The sequence below is a fragment of the Pteronotus mesoamericanus genome, unplaced genomic scaffold, assembly GCF_021234165.1.
Source record: "Pteronotus mesoamericanus isolate MK-2021 breed Mesoamerican mustached bat unplaced genomic scaffold, CSHL_Meso_final contig_1018, whole genome shotgun sequence".
NCBI classification, from domain to species: Eukaryota; Metazoa; Chordata; class Mammalia; order Chiroptera; family Mormoopidae; genus Pteronotus; species Pteronotus mesoamericanus.
The window spans coordinates 4,998,502-5,021,959 of record NW_026555002.1 but is presented as its reverse complement, the minus strand read 5'-3'; the positions used below and the strand labels follow the sequence as shown (position 1 = coordinate 5,021,959).

General features: G+C 43.7%; 1 protein-coding gene across 1 annotated transcript in view; it reads left to right on the top strand.

Annotated features, from left to right (window-relative positions):
• The first annotated feature begins 5,453 nt into the window (after positions 1-5,453).
• The window catches only part of CAB39 (calcium binding protein 39), a 73,028-nt gene continuing 55,023 nt past the window's right edge, over positions 5,454-23,458 (top strand). The window contains exon 1 of the mRNA XM_054571648.1: positions 5,454-5,845. The gene's annotated coding sequence lies outside the window, so the exon portion shown is untranslated. The remainder of the gene's footprint in view (positions 5,846-23,458) is intronic.

Genomic DNA, 23,458 nt, shown 5'->3' with positions numbered 1-23,458 from the left:
TTTCAATGCCCACTTCATCCAACCTACCTCCATTGTCTTCATTGTTGAAACTCAGTCTTCTTAACATGGATAATAGGACTTTTTTTTTTTTTAATCACTGCATGGTTGTCTCTTGTATGCCCCAACCAGAGACTTGGCCCGCATACTAGGCATGTGTCCCAACTGGGAATCGAACCAGCAACCTTTCAGTTTGCAGGGTGATGCCCAGCCCACTGAGCCACACCAGCCAGGGCTGGATGATACGACTTTTCATTACTGGACCTTTGCTTAGATCTCCTGCCTTATCTATGCCAGCTCCCCTCCTCAACCCTGCTATTTGCGACAACATGGATGGACCCCAAGGGCATTCTGCTAAGTGAAATGTGTTCCACAGAGAAAGTCAAATACTGTATGTTCTCATTTATATGCAGAATCTAAAAGAGCTGAACTCATAGAAATAGAGTAGAATGGTGGTTGCCAGGGGCTACAGGTACAGAAAAATGGGGAGGTGTCTGATCAAGGGGTACCAACTCCCAGCTAGAAGATAAATAAGGTCTGGGGATCTAATGTACAGCATGATGACTATAAATTAATGCTACTGTATTTATATACTGAAAACTATTGAGAGATTTTTAATGACATCACCACACACACATATAGACAAAACTCTAATTACGTCAGGAGACGAAGGTGTTAACTAGCCTCACTGCGGTAATCATTTTGCAATATAAACATGTATCTAATCATCATATGGTACACCTTAAACTTTATATGTTATATGTCAATAATGTCTTGATAAAGCGGGGGAGGGAGAGAAATAGCAATAAAAAATTTGCCTCCTCAAGCTCAAGGTCCAGGTTCTATAGATGGAACTAACTGCTCGTGTGCACTTTCCCAAATTCACCGTGCTTTCCGGCTTTTCATGTTATTTGCATGATTTTCCTTGAGCATCTCCCCCATCCCCAACTGGCTAAACCTTACTCCTGCTCCGTGTCTCGCTCTTCCGTAATTGCATGTGGACTTGTGTGTCCCTCCTGAACTGCAAACTCCTTGAGAGCAGGGACCACACATGGCTCCCAGCCTGTGCTCAGTAGTCATGTGCTCTTGATATTTGTTGAATACACTACACTGTGGGCAGGGTGGGTGGATGGGAGGAGCAGTTAAGCAGGGGAGTTGTAAAGGTCAAGTTTCAGAGGCAGAGTAGTGGTGCCTGAGAGGCCAGGGTGGGGCAGAGCGAGTGGCTGTTGAGGTGGAGGGGAAGTGAAGGTCACAGAGAATGGGAGGGAACTGAGACCCGATATATTAGATGAGCGGCATTTCTGTTGCCCAGAAGTCAGGCAGGCGCGGGGTGGGGTGGGAAGCCAAGCAGTGAGTCAGGCTCCAAAGGCCTTTCACAGCTGGTGCAATTAAGATGGGGCGGTGCCATCCTCCCCTGCCCAAGCTGCAGTGGAGGAGAGGAAGGGAAAAGACAGTGATGGGAGACTGACAAGACCCACAGTGACTCTGGAGAATGGCGGCCGTGCCTTCCAGCCCTGAGATCTCCAGACTCGGCCGGGAGAGCGAGGTGCCTCTGCGAAGGGGGTTTCAAGATGAGAAGGTGGAGGAATTTCTCAGGAAGAGGTTGTGCCTACAAAGAAGTATATTAACAGAATGGGCTTCCCAGAGAGCCCAGGGGAAGGGTGGAGAAGGTGTAAATTCAAGTAGTCAAATAACAGGGCTCCTTCTGCTCTGGCTTCAGAATTCGTTCTTGCTCCAGAAATTTCTGCTTGTCCTGCTGGAATCCTGCTCTGACCCTCACAGCCAAAGAATCAAAACTTGCACATGGGATTATCCACCCCCGTGCCGTCTTTAATGTTGCGGGAAAATGGGTCTTGCCTTGTTTTTGTGGGATGTCAGCACAATCAAAGGCCTCCCTTTGGGACTAAAATAAAAAGAACTCTCAACTTAAAAAAAGGGGTGCGGAAGAACGAAAGCTGTGAGGGTAAAGTTCTTACTGAACAGTTTCAAAATTAGATGAAGCCGGCAATCCGCTCACCCAGGAGGGCCTGGCACCCCCTTCCACGGTTGCTAGAAGAAGCCGGAGCAGCTGCGGAGCCTGCCTGCTCAGGACTTGTCGTCAGCTGACTTCTCTCTGGCATTTCCAACAGCTGCTAATATGCTTGGCGTAAATTGTCCGTCGTTGGGATGGACTTTACCTTTAACTTGCTGCTACTTTAGTTACATTCCAAACTTTTTTTTTTTATTAAGGTTTTTCCTATATGTGCATTAGCAAGATAGTCTCTCTCTCTTTTTTTGTGTGTATGTATGTGGGGGTTGTGTTTGTTGAGGTTTTGATATCAAGACTATAACAAGATTAAGAATAATTGCTACCCTCCCACCCCCTTCCCAGACCAAATGGAGTCACTTATCTGCTTTCAACAAGATCCCCAGGTGATTCCACAGATATTAGAGCTTGAGAAGCTGCTCCAGGCCCTGTCATTTACTGAAAACTACTCCTTCCCTGATCTCTTTGTGAGCAGCCAGGCTCTCCAGCCAGCTCCCCCTTCCTCGAGCTCACTCCCCCTACTGCGCTGGTCCCAACAGTCCTTTCACCCACCGTTCCACGGGCCTTCCGACTCCTGCAGGGTGTCTCCCCCGCCACAGCCTCCCTCTGCCCCCCATTTCCTCACTGCCTCCTCCCTGGCTTGGATTCAGCGGTCCGCCATTATTATTATGACTTCCTTGGGTACACCCTGTGCTTCCTTTGCTATTTCTCTGTGCAACTCCCTAAAAAAAATAACCCTCATTAGATCCAACTTCCCATCTTCCCAGCAACAGGTGGCCGGTGAAAAACACAGAATAAACCTACCGACTGGTCCTGCTCTACTCCTCCTCTTCCCTTCACACTCAGAACTGATGACCTTGCTTCCAGTTTTCCTGGGAAAACAGAAGCCCTCAGAAGGGAATGTCCACCTATTCCAGCACCTCGTCCACCAGCTCCCTTCCCTCTGTCCCTGTGAGTGAAGGTCACTGTACTGGTGTCAAGGCCAGATCCTCCACCATGTGCACGCTTCTTGCTCACTCAAGAACAGCTCTCTAGAAAATGCTCCCTCCGTACCTCCCATCAAATTTTCCTTCACTACTGAATGATCTCCATCAGCACTGAAGCTGTCTGTAACAGCTCCCATGCTAAAAACAAAAACAAACCAAAATAGAATTTAAAAGAAATCTGTTTGACCCCACATTCTCCTCTAGCTACCACCTCATTTCTCTGCTCCTCTTACTTTATGAACAGGTTCTCTGCACTCATGTTCTCTCTTTCGAGAGCCCCATGCTTTCTAGAGCTCTTTCTAGGTCTCATTCTTTCTAGAGACCCCTCCACTGAGGATTTTCCACCCAACTCTGCTGAAGCAGCTCCTACCAAGGCCACTAGTTACTTCGAGGGGGCTGACACCAACACCAACACCAACCTTGCTTGAACTATTGGCCAATATCGGCGGCATTGATCCATCCTCTAACCCTTGGCTTCCAGCACACAAAGCTCTCCTCAGGCTTTTCCTGCCGCCCTGGCTCCTGTGCACAGAAATATTTTGCTGGTTCTTTGTTTTCTCCCTGACTGCTCAAGTGTTGGGGGCTTCCAGCCCATCCTTGCTTGGCTTTGCCCTTTATTTAACACTCATTCCCTAAGTGATCTCATTGAGTCTTAAAATTTTACTTACTCTGGGGACTCTCAAAATTCTCTCTGCAGCCCAGACCCGTCCTCCAAACCCCAGACTTCAATATTCATCCTCTGACGTAAGTGTCTAACATAGGCAGTTCAAAGTTAATGTGCCCCCACGCGCATTCCCGAGTTCCTCTCTTCGTATCTGCTTCTGTTTAAGTCTTCCCCATTTCATCAAATTGTGTTTTCCAGCTGCTTAAGGAAATAAAAACAAAAAAAACCCTTAGAAATCAGCAAAACCCTGTCAGCTTTTTTTTTTAATTTTTAAAAATCGATTTTAGAGAGAAAGGAAGGGGAGAGAGAGAGGAGGAAGGGAGGAAAAGAAGGTAGAGAAGAAGCAGGGCGAGGAGAGAGAAGACATTAATTTGCTGTTCCATTCACTTATGCATTCATTGGTTGACTCTTTTATGTGCCCTGACCAGAGAGGGAACTTGTGACCTTGGCGTGTGGGGGTGATATTCTAACCAACTGAGCTACCTGGCTAGGGCTCAACTCTACCTTTTAAACATGTCTAGAACCCAACCACCTTACTCCTCCCTGCTACCGCCCTGGACCAAGGCTGTCTTCTGTTGACTGAATTATTTCAAAAGTTTTCTAACAGGTCTCCCAGCTGAAAGCCGCATACTCTTCACTCTGGTCTTCAGAGCACAACCTGAGTGATCCTTTTAAAATGTCAGACCACATCCTTTCTCTGCTCAAAACCCTCCAAATATCTTACAACTTCATTCAGAGTGAAAACCAAAGCCTCCTTTCAGCCTACTGGGCCCTGCTCTCTGCCCGTCTCTACCCTCTTCCTTCCCTCAGTGATCTCGCCCTGCTGGGGTCCGTGGCATCCAGCCTCAGGGCCTTGGTCCCTGCTGTTCCTTGTGCCTTTCCATCCACACAGGCCACAGCATGCTCTTTCTTCATGTAGCTGCTACCTGTACAGAAGAGCTATAAATAACAATATCCTGCCTTCTCTCTCTTCCTTGGCCTATGACGGTTTTCTCCATAGCACTGAAAACTATCCAGGGTCACATATGTGCTGGTTTATTGGTTTATTATTTGTCTCAGGAGCAGGGATGGTTTTGTTGACCTCCCCACCACCCAGAACAGTGACTGGCTCACTGTAGATGCTCAAAAATCCCTGTCCAGTTACAAATAAAAAACAAAGCAACAGAAAGAAACAAAAATATACATGTAGGTATTTTTATTTTCCAGGAGGTTCTTCTGTGTGGGCTTTGCGAGGCAGTTTCTCATTCATCCTCACTAGCCTACTGCCCTGTGTTCGCGTGTGTGCAGGAACCCAGGTATAGGGGCAGGAAATAGCCCATGGAGACTAAATGGTGGAGCTGGGGTTTAATCCAGGCCTTTGAATCCTAGTGCTCTGGATCATTCCATCCCTGTCACTCCATCGCGCTCTCTCTGAAGATGCTAAAATGGGAGTGATCTGTCCCGCACAAGAATGACGGATTCCATCTACATGAAGTCGGCTCTTGGTCTTCAGCAGAAATAAAGCTTTGTTAAGAGTTGAGGAAGTGGTCCTGGAAAGTGACCGTAAGATTCCTTCAAGAAGCGTGCTTAGACAGAAGAGGAGAGGTTGAGCACCAATATTTAAGTGACGGATGAAGGAAGAGGAACTCTCCCTGCTCAGCTTCTGCTTTTCTCTGCGTCCCCTCCTTTTTCGGCCTCGGGGGGGACTCCGGCGCCGAGTCCGCCCGGTCGCCAGGAGGCGCCCGAGGCCGAAGGGGGCGTTGCGGCACCACCCGACGTCGCGCCCTCGGCGGCTGCGCAGTGCGCACGTCAAAGCCGGGCTCGGGCCGGGAACGGGGAGCGGCGCGGCCTGGGTGAGACTGAACCTCCGGGAGCCGGGCGAAGGCGAAGGCAAAGGCGGTGCCGGGCCCCGCAGCCGCAGCAGCCGCAGCAGCCGCAGCCCGGACGATCGAGCACAGCAGTACGGCGGCCGCCGCGGGAGCCCCTGGGCCGTCGTCCGCCCGCGCAGCCGCTGCCGCCGCCGCCTCCGGGGTAGCTCGTTGCCGGGAGCAGGAGCAGGCGGAAGACAACGGAGGGGCCGAGCGCCCGAGCCGCGCCGCGGGGACCGAGTGAGCAGCCCGAGGCGGCGGAGGCGGCTGAGGACGGGGACGGCGACGATTCGGAGGCGGAGAGGAAGCCGCCCGGCCCAGCCCCGTGAGTGACCCCCAGCCCTGCCCTGCTCGCGGCGCGGACGCCGGCCCGGCTTCCGCCTGCCCTGCCCCGGCCCGTCACCGGCCCCGGGGCTGCCTCCATTTTCTCGGGCGGCTGCGGCAGTCCGGCCCCCTCGCTGAACCTTCCCCTTTGGCCCTCGCCGGCGCCGCGCCCAGGGGCCTGCGGCGGGGTCGGAGCGCCCCGGGCTCGCCTGCCACCCTTCCGCGGTTCCCTGGCCGGTCTGGCGGAGTGGGGGCGTCCCCGGCCGTAGTCCGGAGGGCAGGGAAGTGCGGCCCTAGCCAGCTGTCACTCCCACCAAACACAGGCCCCCAGTAAACTTTCTGTGATCCGGGGGCAGGTAGCATCTCCGCGATGTCCCTGTCGAGAAAATGCCTAACTGCTTTCTGGTTAGGAATTGCGAGATCGGAGCGTTCCCGAGTTCTCTTGAACCAGCCTGGGAGCTGGCTTCGTGCAGGCGCCCAGGTCGTCCGCACCGGAGGGATTCAGAGGTGAACCCGGGCCCGCGGTCTCCTCCCGCGATGAGCTTGCGCGCTGGCGTGGGTGATAAGACCAGTGCACAGATAACACGATACCAGGAAGGAAGAGATAAAAGTCCTGTGAAAGAACTGCAAGGTGCTAGGAAGGAACCCAGGGAAGACCGGACCGATCCATCACTTCCGCCTGCCCGAAAATCTGGAAGACTTCCTGGGCGAGGCGGTGCCTTAGGGGGGTCTGGAAGGCCTGAAAGGATTTGGGAGTGGAGGGTTGCAGAAGAGGCAGACTGTACTTGGAGGGACAGCAAAGCTAGAGGACAAAGGTAAAAAGGCGTAGTCTAGAAGTAGTGGGCAATCCATTTTGTTCCCTAGAACCTCGGTGGGAAGTGGGGGTGGGCTAAAGAGGTGTTTGGGGGCCAGATCCCTAAATGCTGGAGAAGAGCTGTTTGAGTGGCAATCTAAAGGAAACTTAAGAGCTCATTTCTCAGTGACTCATGAGCCCGGAAATGTAAGCTAGGGGATATTACAGGCGCTTTTGTCAGAGAAAGGCGAGGAGGCCCAGTAAAGAGTTGACATTCTGTACCTTTATTATAATGCAGTTTGAGATCGATTTTGACATCTTTCCAGATATTCAAATAAAAAGGTCCAGGCTAAGCAAAGTATCTTTTGCAAAAAGCTTCATTAGATGTCAGACTCTTAAGAGATAATGGAAATATGTGTTTAAGCTCATCTCCACATAAGGTGTTTCTGTTGGTGCAGTTCACTAAAATGCGTCAGACTTCTTGCATTGTGTGTTAGGCATCTGCACTTTAGAATTACCGAGCTGAATATAATTTCTTTGAGGTGACATTTATGTAAAGCAGTCTAAATTGATTATTTAAAAAAGTCGAAATATTACCTATATTCTGGGGTAGAAAGTTGGACACAGAACCTTTTTATAGGAAGGTAAATTTTTTTTTAATTATGAAAATCTATATAGGAGAGCCAGAAGCAAAAAGCATTAGTTTTACTTTGTGTATTTTTAAAAAATTACCAGCAAGTAATTATCTGCATTTGAAGTCTAGAATCTATAGAAGCCACTTAGAGCCCGTGTTAGTTTTGAAAGCACTTATTTGTTGTTTGTTTATATGACAGGTGAATGTCAACTTTTTTTACTTTAAAAAAGTTGTAAGATGCAAGAAGTACTGGAAAATTTTTAAAAATTATTTTCTGTAATCTTACTATTTACATATGGTTACTGTTAACACTTTAGCACATGCCCTTTTCATCCTTTTATTTTTTCTTTACATAATGAAATAAACTACATATATAACACTTTTATGAAGCTTTTTTGTCATTAAGTGTCTTCATATAAAAATATTTTTACCCAAGTAAAGGACGTCTTCTTAAATGTATTTTTTTCTTCTGACAAGATTGCGTTACTTATGTCTGATAAAATGCAATCGTTATGCATTTTATTTAATAACTGCTCCTGTGGACAGAATTTTTTCCAAAGGTTTCTTGAAGTGTATTTATTAACCTCTCTGCAATTCAGATCCTATTGTTTGTGGAATAAATTTTACTTGGGTTGCATCTGTCGTCAGGTATGGAAGAGATCACACATTTCTGCAATATGAGAAGGTGTGCTTTTTTTAAAGGCATTATAAAAAGATTACTTTCATAGCTGGTATATCTCTTATATAGTGTAATGCACCTCCCATTTCTACCCCTCCCCTCCACACACAAAAATAGGATTTATACTGGGGCCATCCACATAGGCTAACTCGTTTTGATCATGACATTACAAAGGTTCAGGCCGGATGCATTTAGTTTTCTATTGGCATTTCTTTAGTAAATATAGGATTTGACAGGGAATAATTTACTGATAAAAACAAAAGGGACTTGTTTTATTTCACGGCAGACCACTTTAGTTCATTAACATTTAGACTGCAGATTCTTGTTTAAACCAGTTTTTCCCCCATGTGCTTTACATTCTAAAATGTATTACTGAGGTCCCTGTTTCTGTTTCTAAAGGTATATAAAGTGAGATGCTGAGCTAGATCATGTAAATTTTCATAAAGTCAATATAAAAGAATAGCTGAGAAAGTTCAGTTTAAATACGGGGTTTGGTTTTATAATTTGGTTTTATTTGAATCTTTATTTGGATATTGCAAATATGTATGCCACAAGGCATCCTTTATTACTTTGAATATTTACTAAAGTTTTTTTCTTTTGATCCTCTTTTGTAGATTATTGATTTCTGTTAATTACTGCCTTACTTTTCCAAGAGCCTTTTTTCCAGGAGGGGTTGATCTCTGATCATTCAGTTTCACCATCTGCCATAAATCCCCTCACCTGACCTCCACAGTATGCAAAAATAAAATTCAGTATAGGGTAAAATTTCGTTTAAGGTAGTGTGTTCTGGTTACATTTCTGGTGGTGTTTCTATTTTAAAAATCCATTTTCCTCTTTTCTGTGGTTCCTTTTAATTAGGAATTTGATTTTATGAATGTCATCTGGTGTTACAGAAATAGGAGTATGATAGGTGGATTAGCATGGATTATAGCAAAATGTTGGTAGAACTTTGTATGAAAAGGTTGTGGGAAAGACGATCAAATCTCTGAACCTCTGACTTAGATTGCTTGTGACTTGTTTTGTTAATAATGCAGGTGTAAAGATGCTGTGTTTGTGTGAATGCATATCAAGCCAGGTAGCCTGAAAATTGTGTAACAATTCACAGTTATCAGTCTGCGTTTTCGGTTTTATTGGAGAGAGGGCTGGTGTCGGACCCTTCTCTAATTAAAGAAGGAATTGAGCCGTAGGAGAGTTCTTTCTCGGGGTGTCCCACCGCTCTAATGACTGTCCCACTGGCCCCTAATCGTTGCCTCTGTCCGTGTGCAGTCTGGGGGCAGGGCAAACTGAGGGAGGAAATACCTCTACCACCATTGTTGTAGGGTATACATGTGTGTGCACCGTCCTCCAGTGTGCTGTTTCTACATCCCTGAGCCCCACTGTGCTTTTAACTTTTTTTTGCTAGAGATAGAAGAGATGTGATGAAGGCAGAATTGTGGTTTGTTGGCAACTGTGATGTTAAGCTGGCAGAGGAAGAAGGAATGGCATTCAGAGAATTGCAAGAGGTCAGTCAGGTGTGAAGTGGGCCTCAAAGAGGGAGGTAGATCCTTCCTTGGCCATTTATGTTGGCAGTGTCTAGCACATACCTGTTTGTATAATCCTTAGTACATTGTGTCCAACTTGTGTTAAGAGTCTTAAGTGCAGGTTTGTTTTTGCTTGTTTAATGTATGTATGCATTTTCATATGCATAGTTACAAAGATGAGAAAATCTAGTTATCCAATGTTTAGTGACAGTCTGGTTTTATGATAATTATTCCTTGGGAACATTACCGAGCAGATAACTTGTTGATGACCAAGGAAATAGAATGTTATATAATGTTTAACTTCACAACACTTTCTGTTGATAAAATGTTTGTCGGAGAAACAGCATATACATTTTATGGCTTGATATTATAAAAATTTATTTTTATTTTATGTGCCCCAGGCATAAAACACTGGCCAGCAACAGAGGCATGAACTGAGGACTGTATATCCGCTTTGCCCCTTACTAACATAACAGCAGGGCCACCAATCAGGTGTCTCCTCGCCCATTGCTGGGGGTGGGGGACGGGTGGTGGAGGCTTGATCTTGATTAAGTGGCTACTTTATAATTTTGTCTGATGAACGGTAGCTTGCCCTTTTCCAGGGCACTCTTAACACGTTAGTCCCTGCTCCCTCCCGCCACCTTAGAGTACATGTCAGCTGTATTTAGTCACAAGGAAGGAAGAGCATGAACAGATTTTTGTTTACGTGTCTATAGTTAAGACCCACTTTGGGATTTATAGAATTCTGAGGGTCAGTGGTAAAACACACAGGTGTGACCAGACCCCTGGATTGCGGAACCCTCAACCGTGCTTTAGGCTCTGTGACTTCAGCGAGTCCCTTCACTTCTCTCTAGCTTCGGTTCCTTGGATGGGGGTAATGTAGACCCTATCTGCGAAGATTGTAGGGGGTTTAAATGAGTTACTACATCTAAAGTAACATGTTTACTTTACAACATGTTACTTTATCTGCTTACAACAGGGCCAGGCACATACCAAGTGCAGGACATAGTAAGTTCTGTGATGGTGCTGGTGCTTGGCTGTTCAGGTGGAAGAAACCTGAGAACTTTAGAAACCCTCCAGTAGAATGGTTCTTTCTGCAGTTAGGAACACTGAGGCCTCCTGTAACTCGAGCAGCCTGCACCTTTGAGCTGTAAGTGGTGGCGCTTTCTGCGAAGTGGGATCGCTGGCTTAGGCTTGTGCAGCTTAGTAGCCACAGGACTGCTCTATACAGAGCCTCGTTCTCCTCATTCTTTAGTCCAGTGGTCTTGAAAGAAATTGTTTTATACTTTGTGCAGTGATGTCTTCTTTGAACCTTTTCACTAACATTTACAAAGATATTCACATACTAAATGTTCCTTTGTCAAGAAACTCTTATTTTAGGGTGTTGAATATACTGTCTGTAATTATGATGTAGCTGGTGTTTTGGGGGTGGTTGTATGAAGTTAAAAGTTGAAATAGATAAAAATCAAGGGAGTTGGCCAAAAATAGATTGAGGGAGAACAATTACCATTTCAGCACCATGAAATGCAGGGCACACCTCTCAGGGAGGTGGTAGTGTCTCCCAGCATCACTGCCGATGGGAGCGAACGGGAGGGCTTGTCCAGGGCCTCACGGACATTGCTCGGCTAAGCTAGGATTTGACCCCAGATCTGCCTCACTCCAAAATGTTTGTTCCCTGGGACGGGGGGTGACTCTCATATGAGTAGTTTTATTTTCCTCCATAGGTTCTTGGTTTCTTGTGGACCATTTTCTATTTAGTACTTTAGAATGAAGGTCTGTAAATATAGCCTAATGAGGATTTTAACAGGTTTCTAGACAGTAACCACACTTCATAATACAAAATAAGGTGGTCTATTCTAAATGCTCTAGTTGTATAGTTGTAATTTGATCAGTGGTTTATAGTTTTAGTTAGGCAATAGGTAGTGTTGATTTTCCATGGTTGTCTTGTGAGAAGATGGGAGGCCTTGCATTGCAGTGGGAAATGCAGAAGCCTCGGACATGGAAGACCTGGCTTGGGTCCTGAGTGGATGACTAATCAGGTCACTCTGGGCAAGTCACTCCACCTTACTGGGTGCCAGTCATCCCATTATTACACTAGAAGGACCAGACTGAAACACCTTCAAGTCTCTTACTCTTGTTTTCAGTGATTCTATATGTAGGGTTTCTGACTTGCCTTTTTACCTGTACTAGGTCCCGCTACTTTTTGACCGTGGTGTTGAAGTCAGTTTCTTTATGAGAGCTTTCTGGCATGGAGCCATGCTTTAACATTTTTTTCTTCTGGTTGGTCAGACGTCTGGTGTTATATGTCACTGTACGGTAGTTCTCTGCTTCAGGTAATGTAACATCAAAATATGTATCTTTAGATTTTTTTGCTTTTGTACTTAGGAATAAATGGTTAATGGCTAAATGTTATATAGTTGTAGAGTAAAAGTTTTTAGTAAGTCAAGTTAACAATTAACAAAATCCTCAAGCCCCACATCAAGTTTTACTGTCAACTTTTTAGTACTATGTGCTGTGAAGATCTGGGAGCTGTGTTTTGGGGAAAGGAAAAACATTAACCAGGAGAAAGGGAATGGAAAAGAAAAGACCAAAAAGGTAGAATCAGTTTTGAGGATGTGAAGAAAAACATGCACAAGATAGTACTCTTTTGGCTATAATTGGTACTAAGCCTCTACCTATATAAATGTGGTTTCCTGGCCTTGATCACAGGATTGTTTCCAGCCCAGGGTTCAATCACTGTAAGAGAAGACAGCAATGTTCCCCACCGCAGAGGATTCGTAGCTCCTTAAACCTCTATGATGAATTAATTTGTTCCACAGGCAGTTTTTATTGCCCATTCTGCCAGGTCCTGTTCTATATGCTGGTACCAAAGTGTTCATAGTCGAGCTAAACAACTGTTCCCCTCTTTGATGGCATGTTACCAGCCAGTTCATTTACTTCTGAATTCTCCGGCAGGGAGACGGAAACTAATACGATCTTTGCAGATTTTTTGGCTATTTCCAGTAGTTTTATTCTCTGTTCACCCCTTGTTCCTCTGTATGTAAGTTTCATCTCAGGAGATTTCTTATGTATGTAAATTTTGTACAATAGGTTGTAATACATTTTAATTGCAGGTTTCTTTTTTACCTTTTTTCTTTTTGCTCTCTTCACCTACTTTGTGTTTTCAGAGTATCAATATAATACATTGTTTCTTTTCATGTTAAATGATACAACTTTGTAATATTTTGATGAAATTGCTCAGCAGAAATGAACTACTTAACCAAATGACAGTTTTCTGTAAATTTTATTTATCTCTGCTATATTTGGGCTTACTTGCTATAAAAGCTGTTTAAGCTTATTAAGACCCTTTTCCCATTAATTTTACTTAAAACAGTATTTCCCAAATCGTGTTTGCAGAACACTAGTCTTGTGAGAGATAAGTAGCTGTTGGTGGGAGAGATTGAAATTTGGGTTTGGGAAAATACTTGAGTTACAAACAGTTCATCAGATTTTAATTTTGATGGTAGTTGTGTCATTGTTTTTCTTCAGAACTTGTCAGGTTTGGTTTTGTTTTGGGTTTGTTTTTTTTTTAAATCAAGTTTGCTACTTTATTTTTTTAATTCTTACCCTTAGAGAGAAGGGAAAGGAGGGAGGGGGCAGGGAGAGAAACCGATTTGAGAAAGAAGTCCCGATTGGGTTGGGACCACACCCACAACCAGGAATTGAACTCAGGACCTTTCAGTTTACAGGACAACACGCCAACCAGTGGAGCCACACTGGCCAGGACAGGGTTTTTAATAATGGGCAATGTGACCGTCCAGGAAGAATAATGTAATGTATAGCATTTCCCAGTTTGCCAAATTTATTGGTCAAAAGAACAACCCCTCCCCTGGAAAATACCCACAAACATCTTAAAGGAAGGTTTTGTTGGAACAGGATTTGAGAAACCCTCTTATTTACATACTTACTAGTATGGAATTCAAAGCATTTACTTTTTGATTAGAATGATGCCATCTACCAGGTTTGGACTCCAACTAAGGTTGGAATAATTTATTTTCAGTTTCATTAAGTAAAAGAATGAACACCTTAGGTGAGTAGCGTTTCAATTCCCCTCCCTTTATTTTTAACTTCAACCCACAGTGAGAAACTGCATTTTTGATCAGGGACCTGGCATATACATTAACACACTGTCAAAACTGAAAAAGACAGCTTCATGAAGCAATCCCGAGGCCTCGCTATGGTGAGTGAGAAAACTAAAGCTCAACCTAGGGATCCGAGGAGGGCTCTAATCTTAGAACTCCTGGATTCAGCCTCTGGTTGTGCTTTCTTGGCCTGTTGTGAAAAGCCTGGTTTGACTCCAGAGTAGAACCTGTATGTGAAGTAGTTGTGAGGATTCCGTAAGAAATGCTTTGCACAGTGTGTCTGATAGGCTTTAAGTGTCCAATACATTTTAGCTTTTATGATACCTGAAGTTTGAAAGTTCTATCTGCTGCACCATACACACAACTTTCAAAAATATTTGAAGACTTTGAGAGTGTCGAAGCAGACTTTGAGTGAGCCTGGACTCTGATTTGTGTGTAGCTGGCTGCACCGCTTGTGACACCAGCCCTCTGGAATGGCAGGTTTGGAAGCAGACAGAAGGGCCCACTTAGTGTTGACTGGCCTCGTAGTTGCAGGTGGACTCTTAGCTGCTGTACTTTATGCTGTATTATTGTATATAATATAAGCTATTCTTTTTTTAACAATACCTTAAGTTTAGAATAATCTTTCTTTATATAACATGTAATTAAATACAAATATGTACGTAACTACACCAGTGATTAATTTAGCATTCTTATAACTTTAATTCACTAAAAGAACAAGGTAAAAGTTGCTATTTCATGTTTTATATCCATTTCTGGAGTTCTTTATTTCCCTTACCCTCAATATTTTGTATTTCTGTTGGGGGTTTAATTTTGTAGAAAAGGGCCAGTTCGAGGAGATTAGCGTGGGGGGGTGCCCAATCCGGTTTGCAGACTGTTCACCGCTGCCCTGAGCAGGGCTGGCTGCCTCATGCATTTATGTCATCTACTGAGGCACTTTGTGTTGTCGAGCCCTGATTAAATGTTTCTCTCTTTGTTTCTTTTATTGTCCATTTGTCCTCAGTGTGTCCTGGCATCGCTGAATGAGAGGTTCCAGTAAGCATCGTTGAGGTGTGCCAGTTCAGTATGAAAGTAGTATAAAGATTCTCTACTTGGGTAAACAAAAGGAACGAAGTAAAAAGAATACATACAGGGTGGGACAAAAGTAGGCTTACAGCTGTGAGTATGTGAAACACAGAGTTTATTCTTGTATTATTATTTCTTTATTATTGTATTTTTAACCTACTTTGGCTGACCCCTCTAATTGCTAACATAGTACATATATGTTACCTGCTGGTATAAAGTTTAAGACTTCCTTCTATATTTACCTCACTTGATCCTATAGTAACCCTGTTTTCTTCCGTATATATTCAAGTGAGTAAACAGAAAAAGAAGCTAAATAATATCATCAGTCTGAAGACATACCTGGATAAGGGCCCGAGGTTTAAAACTCTGGTCCCGGAGCGTACAGTTTTAACCCACTGTATTCTGTTGCCTCCAGCACGTGGTAAAAGAATATGGAATCATCCTGGAACATAGGAAATTTCTATTACAGAAACAGAGGAGGTCAAGTCTTAGGTCAGAATGTGTGATATCCAAGGACACAGAGAACTTTCATGTTACTGGGTTACTGTCAGTGGTCTTTGTGGAGCCGTGAAGAGAGGGAGCTATGCAGGAAGATTAAAGAAACGAATGTACTGTTTTTCCAAAAAAGAAAAGGGTGGAATGTTCAAACCATAGAGATTGGACTTGATATTAATTACTGGACAGATTTCAGAAGGGAGTGAGTCCTTAGCAAAGTGTTGATTTCTGGAAGCTGCCATCCATTGCTAACTATTTCCTTTCCTGGTAGAATTCTGTTCAATGTCTTGGATAAGGCTGCAAGCAGGATATGAGTACCTGGAAAGATTCATAGTTTCATTCTTAGTTGAGATTATCTGAAAAATGTTAAATTGTATAATTTAATTTGAAATGTTATCCAGGACTTAAAAGTCCTGTTAATGTTTTTCGAGGCAGTTTTGCTTGTGTTCATTGTATTAGAATATGGCTACTTGAGAGACTTCTAAGCTGTGTGCGGCACAGTAGCCGCAGACCCTGGCGCACATCCCTGTCTGTGCCTTGCCTTCTCAAGAAGAAGGAAGTAGGACTGGTAACATCTTCCTGTATGTGCACACAGCAAAGAAAGTACTTCCTAGTCCAGTAGTGTTAAAAATCATTTGTTCCTGTTCTTTAAGATTGGATAGAACCCATTTATTTACTGAAGAGCTAGTCTTGCTTTGCTCCTAGGCTAGGTAATGAGGGATTGGAAGCGAAGTTAATGGGAAGGGGACTAGACAACAGGAGAGTGCTCCTTCCTTGCAGAAATTGAAAGCTTGTGGGGGAAGGGGAAATGCAGGCTTTTTCTTTTTTATCTTGTGAAGGCTTCTCCATTTCAACGATTAAATGAACTCAATAGTAAAAGGAAGGCAAGGATAAGTGTGCTTAGCTTAGGATATTATATTCAAGTGCCCCATAGGTGTTTGGAAAGAACAGAACTATCTTTTACAGAGGCTTTTCTTGGTTGAGAGGAAAAGGAATAAGAAATAAGGAGGAGAAACAAGACGTAGGAACACATATAGAAGGAAGTGACCAGACGAAACACTGGGTCTAAATTTGTATGTCCCCAACAACTTTGAAAGATTTAATGATAGAAGTGGAGAACTGGTTGCTTTTCAGAATTGTCTTCAGCACTTGAATAAATTGTCAATCATAGAATATGTTAAATATATATTAAGGGCCATGGCCTCCCAACCAAAAAAAGAGAGGGGCACCCCAGACCTAGATTCTAAAGAAATTAGTTATTTTTAAAAATTTGGGAAAAAACATCAATAAACCTTCTGACTTATTCTATATCCTAGAAAAATGCCAAAAGATACCAAATTCATGTTTTAAAACTTCCAAAACTCTTAGAAACCTAATAAAATAAAAGGAACCTCATAAGATATTACAAAGGAAAGAAAACTATGTTCCAATTTCAATTATGGAAGCAGCCATGAAAACCCTAAGTAAAACACCAGCAAGTTTAATTAAATAGGAAACTATTTTAGTTAAAGATGACAAATAACAGGCAGCACTTGGTATTTACTGTGTATCAGGCATTGTTCTAAATACATTATCTCAGTTAATTCTTACAACAACCCTAAGGAAGAGGTAATTACCCTCATTTTACAGATGAAGAAATTTAGGCCAAGACGTTAAATAACCTACCCAAGGTTAAATCGATGGTAAGAACCTGGTTGCGAACCCTTCTGGTATGTGCCAAGATGACGGCCTGAACTCAGCAGTTCTTCCCGATTCAGAACTCTGTAAAAGCTGTGGGAGATAAGAGAATGTCTGCCATAAGCCAGCAGCAAAGAGCGTACTAATGGGAAAACTGACAGAATTCCCTTGAAATCAGAAAAAAATAAGCATGCCCAAAAACACTTCTGATGTTTGATATCATCCTGGCCGATGCAAGAATAAACAGTGTAACTATTAGGAAGAATGGTGAAAAATAGCAATATTTGCAGATGTCACAGTCTTAAACTTAGGAAAACCAACAGACACCATTGAAAAGCTAAAAATAAGAGTTCAGTGAGATAGCTGTATATCACATAAAGATATTTAAAAATTGGTAGCATTTTTCTTGCTAGAAATATCCAATTATAAAAATATTGGGAAGAAAAATATCATTAAAGCAACAAAATGTGAAATGTCTAAGGTGGGGACATCTAGATAAAATGTTTGGGATCTCTATGAAGAAAATTGTCAACATAACTGAGTGAAAAAAGACTTAAGATTGGAGAGTTACCATGTTATTGAGTGTGAAAATGGAATGAAGCTAGGCATGGAAGTTTCCCAGTTGAATTATTGGCCAGGGAGTACAGTCAGATTTTTAAAAAGTCCACTTAGGCCCTGGCTGGTGTGCCTCAGTTGGTTGGAGCTTCCTCCTGTAAACCAAAGGGTCGAGGTTCAGTTCCGGGTCAGGGCACACGCCTGGCTGGTTCGGTCCCTGATCAGGGTGTGTGCAGGAGGCAGCCACGTCGTCATCTCTCCTGCACTGATGTTTCTCTCTCTCCCTCTCTTCCTCTCTTTCTAAAATCCATGTGCTTGGCCTTTGGTGAAGATAAAGGAAAAAAAATAAAAATAAAACGTCAACCTAAAGAGCTCAGTAAATTGTATATATGCCCCTACTACGTGAGCAAGATCACACATCAGTTGAGGAGGAGGAGGGATTTGTGTCTTAATTGAGGTAGCATTGGTTTATATGTTTACTGTTAGTTTTTTAATTCCACATATGCGTGAAATCATATGGTACGTGTTTTTTTTCTGTCTGTTTCCACTTAGCCTAGTAACCTCAAGGTCTACACATGCTGTTGCAAATGGTGGGATTTCATCTTTCCTGGGGCTGAGTAATAGTCCATTGTGTGATATACCACATAGTCTGTATCTGGTCATCTGTCAGTGGACATTTAGGTTGTTTTCATATCTTGGCTGTTGTAAGTAATGTTGCAGTGAACATAGATGTGCAGTTATCTTTTTGAATTAGTGTTTTTGTATTCTTTGGACAAGTACTCAGAAGTAAAATAGCTGGGTCATAATTTTTGAGGACTCTACACTGTTTTCCATAGTGACTGCATTAATTTACTTTCCCATCAGCATTATTCAGGGGCTCCCTTTTCTCTGCATCCTCTCCTGGACTTGTTTTTCTTTGTGGTGATAGTCATCGTATTGTGGTTTTGATTTGCATTCCCCTGATACCTAGTGATGTTGGACATCTTTCCATGTGCCTCTTTACCATCCGTATGCTTCCTTTGGAAGGAGGACGGGTCACGCAGCCAATGATGTTTTGACAATTGGTTTTTCTTTGGGAAAATCAATTTTGATAATTAAGCTACACTTTACGAAAATAAATATGGTGCAAGAATGAGTTAAAACAACAAAATAGAAAGAACACTTATGAATATTTCTCAGACCTTTGGATGAAAAAGCAAGTGACAGAAAGAAAAAAACCTAAGATAGGTATGTGGAAAGATTTTGCATGATGATAGACAAAGGATTAATATTAACCTCAAAGTAGTAATAGGTCACACAAATTGGTAACTGTCATTTATTAGTAAGCTTTTCTTACATTTTAAATGCCACCGTGGATGTTATTCATGTTAAAATTTTAACAGTTTTCTTGTCAGTTTATAAATAATTGAGACACAGAATGTAAACATTTCGCCCACGGGTTTTGGCACACACCTCTTCTAAGACACGGAGCTGGGGTTCAGACCTGGATCTGGTGAGAGCTTCTGCCCTTAGCCCACAAAGCCTGCTGTTTCTCAAACAAAGTGAAGGCTAAAACACTGGATAAGTAAGCAGTCAGTTCAGATCTTGGCCAAATAAAAGAAATGCAAGTAAACAGTGGGTGGAGGCTGTTAAATATTTTTTTAAGTGCTAATGCTTAGGCTAGTAGGGATGCATTGAGACATGAGATAAGGCAGTTTCATCATATACTGCCCAGTGGGCCTTTCTGGGAACTTGTTTGGTCCATTGTATATCCAGAGTCTTAAGATGTTCATTTCATGCAAGGCAGGGAAAAATAAAATAATGTCTATTTTTCATCTTTACTCTGTGAGTGATCTCCAGTGTCTCTAAAAAAAAAATCTAGCTGTTTTTTGATTATGGTGATGGCCGCACAACTTGAACACACTAAAAACTATTGAATTGTGTGCTTTAAATAGGTAAATTGAATGGTATGCAGTTATATGTAAATAAAGCTGTTACTTTAAAATACCTAGCTCTATTAGCTATTGGGAGGAGGAAGAAGAAAATTTGCCCCTTGAGTCACTGGATTGTTAAAGATGTTCAAACAAGTTAGATTTTTCCAGTCAATGCTTGCACTGCTTTGATGCCAGGCGCCCTATGTGACACCGTGTCATAAACCTGCGGAAGGTGGAGTTAGTGCCCAGGACATTCCGGTGTTCGGAGAGCAGGTAGCCCAGTGAAGTCACCTGGTAGCAGGGAGCTCGGAGTTACGTAGTTTCAGGTTTATCAAAGTCAGCCTTCAGCCCAGGTGCTTGAGTTTCAGAAGCCACCAACACCTAACTTCCATTTAAAACTCGTGCACTCTCACCATTGATTTTCTTTTCGGATCCCAGCTTGTGAACAGTATGTGCACGTTGCCCTTGCTTCCCAGGGCTGTCCACGAGAATGTGTTTTTTATCATTTTCAAATACAAGGATGCATAAGTCAGGGTTTGGGGCTGGGGGAAGCTCACATTGAGATCCTGGGCTGTTGAGGAAATTCGATCAATTAGATCAGCCTGTTCTGCTCCCTTCAGGAGTGAGCCGGATGGGGTGAATCATGATAATATTTAAGTGTGTGCCTATAGGTGAAGCAGCAACTCATTGACCCCCCGACCTGGAGCAGAGTAGTTGGTGGGAGGTTGAAGAGTTACAGTTATTCCCTGACATGGGTATAGTCCTTCATAAACCCAGTGAATTATAGGTGTTTACTGATTTGAAATATCAGATATTGCCCAGAGAGACTTAATTTTCATTTTCACTAACAAGTATTTATATGCAGGTGATCCTGCCTAGGCTCCACTCTAAGTGGAAGGTGCTTTGCCCTTGCTAGAAGGGGGGAGGCAAGTTAGCCACAGTTTAGTACGAGTGACCAAATGCCCTGGTTTGCCAGGGAAAGTCTGGGTTTATGCCCCTTGTCCCCACATAATTATTCTTTGTGCCCTCCTTTATTCTGGTTTGGGTGATAAATTAAGTTAGTTAACATTTAGCAATTGGAAGACTATTTCTTGATATTCCCTCCTCTCATTTTTTGATGCTTAGGGTACAAGGCTGTCTGGCAGAGTCTAGGTATCTCTCCCTAAAGTTGCTTGATTTTTGAGGTACTAATTATTGTAGCCAAGCAGATAGCTAGTCTTTCTTTGGAACCAAAAGGATTTTCAGTAGATTGCTTTGACTTGTCTCTCTGAGAGCTATGATGTTCTAACTGCGAAGTGTTCTGCTTTGCCTCAGTCAGACAAGGAGAGATTCTAAATGTAAACACCTCGTTTTCCCTCTTCCTCCACTCATGTGTAGCCTCTCAGAAACTGTTAAGGAAAAGTTGGGGAGTTCTAGTTTTCAGATGGTTGTTACTGGGTGCCATGTAACTCTCAGGAAGGACTGTTTAGGGAGATGATCTATGTACTTGTATTCATACACTTATATATGTTATCTCTAATTCTTTATACTTAATTGTATGATTTTCCTATTTCTCCCAAGTTATAGAGCAGCTGTATCCAACAGAAAAATCAGGAGTTTCACAAGATCATCTTGAGAGTTCCGTTTGGGATGGCTGCGGAAGAACTTTATAACTGTTTATAGGATCTTGAACTTTATTCTCAATTTAGGAGAATACACATACATGCGTTTTCACAGTTTTTCAGTGTTTGTGTTTCTCCCTCTGTCCTGTGACGGCACGTTGCACGCCTCCCGCCCCCCAGAGCGGGCGCGCGGAGCAGGTGGGAGGAGAGCAGAGGGGCCGCGCTCCCTGTCGCCGGCTGCGGGCGGGGCGCCCGGAGGGCTCCCGGGCTGGGCCTGCGCTTTCGGGGCGGCCCTCGTGGGGCCTAGGCCGTGGCCGCCCGGGTTACTGGCCACCCTCGTTCCTGTCAGAACGGCAGGGATTTAGTGCAAGTTTACCGCAGGGAAAAGGCAGAAGCACACCTGGGTCTCACCGACGGGAGGAACCAGAAACGTAGGCTCCTCTCGGACGAGCCGGGTGCTGCTGCGCCTGCTGCCCTCCGCCGCCTCCCGGGCAGACCGGCCCCCTGCGGCCGCCGGGCGCTGCGGGCCGCCGTCCACCCCTTGGGGCTGCTGCGCTGGGCCCCGCGGGGCGTGGCTCCTGCCGGGCAGTGGTGTGTGTAGGGGTGGGGGCAGTTGCCAGAGGGGGCGGTTCTGGGAGGAGTATGCAGTGACCCCAGGACCCTCCCGCACGTGAGGATTGCGGGGGTTCTCGTCCTCCTGTCTGATTTGTTCAGGCGCCCATGACACGAGTCTGGTGGACTTCTTGGTAGTTTGTCTGCTCTGGAGCCACATATTTCTTCCTATTCTTATTTTGCCCTTTAGCTCCCACTTTAGCCTGAAAAACAGGCTCCATTCTAGCTTCTCCTCAGGGCCCAGGGGGGTCTGTAGAGGACTGGGGCACAGGACCCCAAAGGAATTGCACCCCTAACTAAAAAGCCAGTACACTTAGATTTACTCAGCAGTCCTGGAAATACAGAAGGAGGGACGGAAATATTTGCTGCCCAAGGGTGGGACCTTGTTCTGCTTTGTTAATCTGCTTTCAGTCTAAATTACCAGGATTGTCGATCGGGCGGCATTTTGGTGTATCTCATTATTGCCTGTTTCCATTGTGCCCTTTGCTTGTTGCCTCCCCCCCCCCCCCCCCCGCACCCCAAGTCATATTTTTGTTTTCCCTAATTTCCTCGAAGAAATTCAGTAGCATATAGAAAATAGGTTTGAAGGTACAGCTCAGCTATTAGTTTTTGAATGGTATTTTTTATATTAGTAGAATAGGATACATTTTCTATAAGTGGTTAAAAAAATTTTTTTTCTATGAAGGCAGCCATTTGTATCTTATTGTTTGTAATGCTTCAAACATAATAAGGGCATGAATAAATTTGAAAATATTTTAATTTATCTTTACTTACCAGAAGGGAGAACTCAAGGACTACACAGGCATTTCGCACTGGAGGAGGTGCTCTTTGGGCCTCGGGAGCCGCCGCCTGACGGTGTCCTGCGCTGCAGACCGCAGGCCTGCAACTCGGCAGGGAAACGGTGGCGGCACCTGACCTTCCGCTCCACCGTACGTGTTCATTGCCCTGACACACTTTTGCCGTGGGACTTAATTTCGTAATCTCTTCCCCAGACAGGATGTCTCCTTAGCTATGTTGCCTATTTCCACCTGAGCAAGAAAATAGACACATTAGATTTTGCAGTATTTAACAAATTTATCATGGTAGTAAGGTTAAAAGCCATACTCTCACGCTAAAATTAGCTACTTATTTTTTCATGTCCTTTGCCTTCCATTTTAGGGAAATGGAAAGAATTAGGGGTATGTTTTCTTTATTCTTTCCTCCCTGTCCCATTCTCCCCCTTATCCCAAAGAATTAGAGAAGGAGCAAATTGATTTGTGGACTAACCGTGGGACAGGATCAGTACACAAATAAATGCATGTCTTCTACAGCAGCTGAGTAAGGACCACACACTTGGCTTTGAGTTTGAGTAGCCAGAACGAAGAAGAAAACAAGATCAATTCCAAGACTATGTTCATGAGATAAAGAACAAACCAGCCACTTAAAAGCCGCACACTTTTCCCAGCAGTTGGGAGCCTGTGGATCCTTTGTAACACAGGCTCCCGGCTCGTAGCACACGGGTCTCAGTCCTCTCAGGGTCTCTAAGAGTGAGGGCCCTGAGTTCAGGTTTAAGGCATTTGAGTGTGAGACATAAGGAATAATATGAGGCCAGAGTGCAATTAAATCATTGCTTTTCTGATGCTCTGTAATTATTCATACCACTGAACTTTTTATTAAAATTGGTACCAGAGAAGTCCAAGTAACCACTCTCCTTAAATAATTAGCTGAGCTGGTGGGTAGCACTATAGTATTTGCCTTTGAAATTTGGACTTCATTTTAAATCTAGTTGTTTTAAGTTGACTTGAAGGCCTGGTCAGTGTGTCCTACCAAAAATAATACTGCGTTTAACATGCAGGCATATGTAATGGACAGTGTATCATATCATAAAGTAGTAGTTTTTAAAAACTTGTTAAATGTCTGACACAGAAGCCCAAACATAAAAAATTCATAGAAGTGAAGTGTTGGGGCTG